A 7,536-nucleotide genomic window follows, 5' to 3' on the forward strand; every position below is an offset into this window, starting at 1 on the left:
TGAATAAATTTGGATTTTAACAATATCATGAATTATAAGAATAATGGTTGGGTGTCTATAATGGAGTGAATTCCCTTTTTTCTCATACTTGACATCACAGTTACAAAATTCTAATCCAAAAATGGGAAGATTGATTAATTAGAAATCTGATTTTCAACAAGGAACAAGATTTAGATTTTTCAGAGATATTTATACCAATTAATTTCTTAAAAACATCAATAATGAATCTAAGATGAAAAATTTTCAAATCTCTCTTTTGTTAGAATCTTTTCCCTTCTAATTTACAGATTCTTTATAGTCGAATATTGAATACAAGTACATTTTTGTTCCAAAATTTTCAAATTTCTATAGTTGTCAGTTTATTTTTGATTTCTAACCAGCCAATATAAAGGCAACTAGGGGATAGTAAGGTTAAACTAGCAGAGTCGCAACCATCCCACCTCATGTGCTGTAGCTTTATGTTCATTGCAGATGGCTCAACAAGAGCAGCCTGCCTGATCTTGTCGCAGACCACCTAGATTTATCATCTTTAAGCTCAACCAAATACAACTGGCAATGTATGGTGATTAATTCATTGGACCTTGCAGGTTTCCAAACCCTTATTTTGTTCTTCAAAACAGAATCCGTCTTTGCCTCAGATTTAGTTGTTGCATCGCGGATAATCCTAAAGCTATAAGTTATGAAAAGAATCCTAGTAGGATCCCAATTATGATGTCATAAGAAAACCTTCTACCATCCCCAACATCAAACTTTATGAACCTTCTAACCTCACTTCTAAGTTTTATGACAACTCTGAGGCACCATGTACAATCTTGTAGGACCTTTATAGTCCAAAAATACTTTCCATGAGGTAAAATCTAGCACTCCTCTCAGTACCAATGGAGGCATAGAAAGTTCAACAATCCTTGAGGTTGAAGTGAAACTATGCTAAGCTGTTATAAATTCTAAAATGTTTGCAAAGAAATAAAACTCCCATATGGTTATCAACTCAAGGGTTGCCTAAAACATTAATAATGGGTATACTAAGAATTGAAAACGTAAATAATCATTTGATACTACTCTCAATAGAAAATTTTCAAAAAAACATATCCTACATATGCAATGGCTATGATTCCCCACTAATCACAATAGTATAAGAACATCATCTTCTAATTTACAAGAAGCATTTTACAACTCATATTCACCTAACACTCCATTCAACTAGACCTATATAAATTATTATTATTAAGAATAACCAAATTCCTTTCTAATGATTACTTTGATTTTATATGATGTTTAATTTAGTGTTCTGATTATGGCATAAAATCTAAAAGGAATAAAAGCTCCATCTATCCATCTAACATAATTTGTCTGCATAATTGCTGATTTCACAATTGCGCATAACTAGGTTTTAGTTACCATATTGATACAGAAAAAACAACAATTTCCATCCATGCTAATTGATATTCCCAACTCAATAAGATAAAGTTCTACAGCTTAACACAAGGACAGACTGAACTAGCATCACTAATTACAAAATACATCTAAAATGCAATGAGATAAACATAATTTGAAGAAATATGAGGAATCCCACATTAAACGAAGAATTATTTTTCTCCTCCAATGATACATTGGTTTCTTTTATTCAATAGAATACACAAACAAAAAATGCAATCATAGCAAAGCAGAAAAGCAGAACAAGAAAGCAACACAAACAAACGACCTAAGAAAATATCACAACATAGAGTACCATCCCCAAACAAACAATTCTTTACATCACTACCCATAGGCATTAGAGAATATGCTTAATGAGTCTGTGAAATCATATTCTTAAAATTGTATAACAGACACCAACTCGAACCAGTTGCAGACCATGGATGATTTCAACTGCAAAAAAAAACCGAAGGTGAATGATTAATCCCAGAAACATATAAAAACGAATTAAAATGAAAGATATTGTAGACATGAACTCATTAAAGTAACATTTAGAACTATATTTATACCATATAACAATATGTTTATGCTGTAGGAATGAAAAGAAAGTAGGACCCAAAAAAAAAAAAAAATAGGAAGACCCCAAAAAAGGGAAGAAAAAGAAAGAAGACCCCCAAAAAATAGGAAGACTAGATTCTTACAAATTAACACAATAGAAACTCAGGTAAGAGCAAATTACAGAAATTTTTACACCGAAACAAAACACCTCCTAAACATCAGTAATACACACAAATATTTTGAATAACAAAAAAATTTATCCCATAGCAGAGAATATTGTTTAGAAATGATATTTGGAATTTGGTTCAGGAATCTTATCTACCTCTAACATCCTTCTAAGTTCTTCTCAAATTCTGCTCTTGGCCACACTGACCCATTATGTATAATGGCACTTTTCCGAGGCCAAACATAATACACACTGGCCCAATTGGCAAGCTTACAAATTGATGATCTTAGGCTTCTCCCTTGGTAATACCCTAGCTCATTTGATCATGCCAGCTGCACTTGGCCTCCGAAACTTACCAATGCCTAATGCCAGTGTCCCAGATTCTCTTGGCAAAATAACGTTCTAAGAAAAGATTATCTCTACTCTTAAAACACACACAAGCAGCCACCAGTATAGCTCCATTGAGATAATCTTTCTCTAGTTGTCAGTTTGTTTTTGATTCCTAATCAACCGATAAAGGCAACTAGGGGATAGCAAGGTTAAATTACCACAATCTCCACCATCCCACCTCATCTGCCCTAGCTTTATGTTCATTGCATATGGCTGCACAAGAGCAGCCAGCCTAATCTAGTTACAGACCACCTACCTTTATCATCTTTAAGCTCAACCAAACACAACTTGCATTGTATGGTGATCAAATTCTTCAAACCTTGCAGGTTTTGAAACCTTTATTTTGTTCTTTAAAACAGAATCCACCTTTACCTCAGATTTAGTTATGGCACCATGCATAATCCTAAAGCTATACTTCATGAAAAGGATCCTATTATCATGTCATAAGAAAACCTTCTACCATCCCCAACATCAAACTTTATGAACCTCCTAACCTCAATTCTAAGTTTTAGCCTTTTAGGATAGCTTTGCAGCCCCATGTACAAATCTTGTGGGTCCTTTATAGTACAAAAACACCTATCATGAGGTCAAATCTTGCACACCTCCCATTGCCAATGGAGGCATAGAAAGTTCTACAATCCTTGAGGTTAGAGTGAAACTATGCTGAGCTATCTAAGTTGTAAACACTAAAAATGTTTGCATAGAAATAAAAGTCTCATATAATTATCAACTCAAGGCTTGCCTAAAGCATTAATTATGGGTATACTGAGAAATGGAAAACATAAATAATCATTTGATACTGCTCTTAACAGAAAATTTTCAAAAAAATATCCTACAAATGCAATGGCTATGATTCCCCACTAATCACAATAGTATGAGAACCTCATCTTCTAGTTTACAAGAAGCATTTTGCAGCTCATATTCACCCAACACTCTATTCAACTAGAACGAATTAAGTTCCTGTTAAGAACAACCAAATTCCTTCTTAGTTATTACTCTGATTATGTATGATATTGAATTTATAGAGTTCCAATTATGGCATAAAAAATCTAAAAGGAATAGATGTTCCATCTAACATAATTTGTCTGCATAATTTTTTATTTCTCAGTTGCACATAACTGGTGTTTTAGTTACCATATTGATACAGAAAAAGCAGCGATTTCCATCCATGCTAAATTGATATTCCCAACTCAATAAGATACAGTGCTATTGCTTAACACAATGACAGACTAAACTAGCTTCACTATAAACAAGATACATCTAAAATGTTGTGAGATAAACATAAGTTAAAGAAATATGAGGAATCCCACATTAAATGAAGAATTATTTTTCTCCTCCTATGATACTTTAGTTTCCTTAATTCAACATAATACATGAACAGAGGGTGCAATCATAGCAAAGCCATAAAAGTGGAACAAGAAAGCAACACTAAAACAAATACACTACAATGCAAAAAAGCCACCCAACAAATTAGTACAACACAGAGTACCGTCACCAAACAAACAAATCTTTAGAGCATTAGCATTCCCAAATTGCTATTTTACAACCAAACAAGCCCAACATGAGCTTTATCCTGGTAGATATAGCTAAAAAAATTTAGCAATCATGAACAGTGAATGCTTATATATACGAATTACTGTAGCTTGAGGGTAAAGGAAAATATATTATTTTAATGAAAAATACCTCCTCTCTCCCTGTCTCTTCAGTCTCTCATCTCTCAACAAAAGCTCTCTCTCTCTCTCTCTCTCTCTCTCTCTCTCACAATTTTGAGTGGCGGTTTGGGCAGCGGTTTGGGCAGCAGTTTGGATGGCTATAAAGTTTCTTCAAAACACACACAAGCAACCCCTAGTATAGCCCCATTGAGCTAAACTTTCTCTAGTTTTCAGTTTGTTTTTGATTCCCAACCAACCTGTAAAGGCAGCAATGGGATAGCAAGGCTAAACCACAACATTCTCCACCATTCCACCTCATCTTCCTTAGCTCTAAGTTCATTACCAGTGGCTGCAGAAGGGTAGAAGCCTGATCTAGTAGCAGACCACCTAGCTTTATCTTCATCTTTAATCTCAAGGCTTGTCTAAAACATCAATTAGCTCTAAAATGTTTGGAAAGAAATTGAACTTCCGTATGGTTATCAATTCAAGGCTTGTCTTAAACATCAATTATAGGTAATCTGAGAAATGGAAAATATAAATAATCACTTGATACTACTCTCAACAGAAAAAATTGAAAAAATTGTCATACATATGCAATGGCTATGGTTCCCCACTAATCATAATAGTATAAAGACGTCGTCTTTTTAACCAACTGTTAAAATTATGGTTTAATGACTAAATTCACCATTTCCTAATAGCTTAAAATTTTGGGATAATCAAAATTAGTGAAATTGAAGCAATGCTTTCAGTACATGGAAATGAGAATTCCTTTCCGCAAAAATCCATCCATGAGTAAGCTATCCAGTTGACATGTGGCAAAGGAAGATATTCTAGGTAACAACAAGTAATCAAAAGCATATGTCTTGCCTTTATCTCAACTTTAGGTGCGAAATTATATAAAGTATTTTCAGGAAAACATTATGTAGAATAACCTGTTTTAATTAGAGTAAGTAATTAAAAGCATATCCTATAATTTGGAAAGATAAATATAAGTTGTTTGATGTTCTATTTGCAGTATGAATGATAACAACAAGTATTTTAAAGAAAATTATAGATGAATCTTCAATATCAAGGAACTATAGATGAACCATGTCATTGAATTTTTTGGATTTCCCCCTGTGAATGTGTTAATTAACCAAAAGAACTTATAATCATCTTCATTGGCTGTTATAATGCTACTTGCTCTCTCAGTAAATGAATGTTAAAAAAAATGACAAGCAAACAATTCTTAAGCTGCATAAGTTCATCATAAGTTGAATGTTTGCCAATTTGAACTCTCATGTCTTCTCGATTTGATGAAGATGCAGAATTCTGTGGATTAAGGATCTAGTATGTCTGACTAGCTAGCATGGGAAATGCTATATACAGATTTCCTTGGTTGGTGATGGCTGGTAAAATTAGCTTATTGGACAACTACATGTCCTAAACCGTAAAACATTGAAGCGACCTAAATGATTCTGGCAGTAAGACAGTGCATAAAGATTAAGACTAGCAATATTTCCCGGTAAAGGATACTCCTCAAATTGGCAAGTTTTTATCATCTAGATAAAAAGTTCAGTTTTTACTTTTTCCATCGTTTCTTTAATTTTAACTAGTTTGTGGTCTTAAGCTTATAATGTAAAGGTCACTAGAAAGACTACACATATTGAGCATCTTTTCTCAGTACATGGTCCACAATCAAAGCGCAACATATGAGAATGAAACAAGGCTAGCTAGTACATGTTTCTTGAGTGAAGAAAGATGGAACATGATTGATGAAATATTTGGCAAGTTGCACACTATAACATCCTTATTACACATCTTGCATACGAACTAATACTAAGCACACTATTATCACCTAGATGACCCTCAACTCTGGGCTTCTTTTTTACAAGAAGAATTTCACAATTCATATTCACCTAACACTCTATTCAACTAGAACTATTTAAATTATTATTAAGAACAATCAAATTCCTTCTTAATTATTGCTCCATTATGTATGATGTAGAATGTCAAGAACTCCAATTATGGCATAAAATCTAAAAGAAATAAAAGTTCCATCTAACATAATTTGTTTGCATCATTGTTTATTTCTCAATTTCACATAACTAGTGTTTTAGTACACTGATTCCATCCATTCTATTTGATTGCCCAGCTCAACAAGATACACTGCTACAATTTAACGAAAGGACAAACTGAACTAGCTTCATTATAAACAATATGCATCTAAACTGCCGTGAGATAAACATAGCTTAATGAAATATGAAAATCCCAAATTAAATGAAGAACTATTTTTCTCCTCCAATGAGACATGAACAAAGGGTGCAATAATAGCAAAGCAATAATAAAACAGACAAACAATTCTTAACAGCACTATACGTAGGCATCAGAGAATATGATTATGAGTCTGTGCAATCTAATTCTTCAAATTGTTTAACTGATACCAACCCGTACAAGTTGCAAAGTAGTGAAAATATTTAGCTGATCTTTCATGGGTTGAAGCAGAGTAGAAACTTTTGCACCAAGGATGATTTCACCTGCCAAAAAAAAAAAAACACAAACTAAAATGAAAACCAACTAAAATGATTAAGCTCAAAAAACGAATTAAAATGAAATATGCTATAGCCTATAGACATGAACTCAGTATGTAAGATTTAGAACTATATTTAGAAAACCAATATAGTCATGCTGTTGAAATGAAAAGAAAAAGTAGGACCCAAAAAAAAAAAAAGTAGTCAAAGACCCCAAACTGTCACAAACTCATACAAAGTTGGAAAGCAATGAAAATATTTTGTTGATTTTTCATTAGTTGAAGCAGAGTAGAAACTTTTGCTCCGTGGATTATTTCACCTGCCAAAAAAAAAGCAAAGGAGAATAGAGGAAAATAACCAACTAAAATGATTAAAGCCCAAAACATCAAAAACGAATTAAAATGAATATGCCGTATACAAAACTCATTAAAGCAACATTAAGGAGAATATGTTTAATGAGTTTGTGCAACCATATTCTTCAAATTGTATAACTGATACCAACCAATATATATTTATGCTGGAGGAATGAAAAGAAAGTTGAAAGACCCCAAAAAAAATGGGAGAAAAGAAAGAACAAACTGTTAATAACAGAGGCAAAAATTAAGAGTCCACCACAAGATGAAGCAGAAAAGAATTTGCTTCTAATATACTGATTAGATAGGTTGTGGATTCAAAACCTAATAAATAAGTGAAAAGAAAAAAAAAAAAGATAGGAGCTTCATTCTAATCAAAAGAAGAAATACCCTTACATTACGGAAATATTTTGCTTAATATTATCGGGGAAATTTTGAATTAATTGGAGAGAGATATTTAGAAGAAAAGAAGCGCCCTAAAATTTATCAAATAT

General features: G+C 32.8%; 1 long non-coding RNA gene across 1 annotated transcript; it reads right to left on the reverse strand.

Moving 5' to 3' along the window:
* Positions 1–1,518: 1,518 nt before the first annotated feature.
* On the reverse strand, positions 1,519–7,534 carry LOC142642895 (uncharacterized). Its single transcript, XR_012845762.1, has 4 exons — positions 7,439–7,534; positions 6,925–7,008; positions 6,607–6,695; positions 1,519–1,866 (listed from the first exon to the last, which is right to left on the reverse strand). It is a non-coding gene; the product is annotated as an uncharacterized LOC142642895 (long non-coding RNA).
* Positions 7,535–7,536: the final 2 nt, after the last annotated feature.

Source organism: Castanea sativa, chromosome 7, assembly GCF_040712315.1.
Source record: "Castanea sativa cultivar Marrone di Chiusa Pesio chromosome 7, ASM4071231v1".
NCBI lineage: Eukaryota > Viridiplantae > Streptophyta > Magnoliopsida > Fagales > Fagaceae > Castanea > Castanea sativa.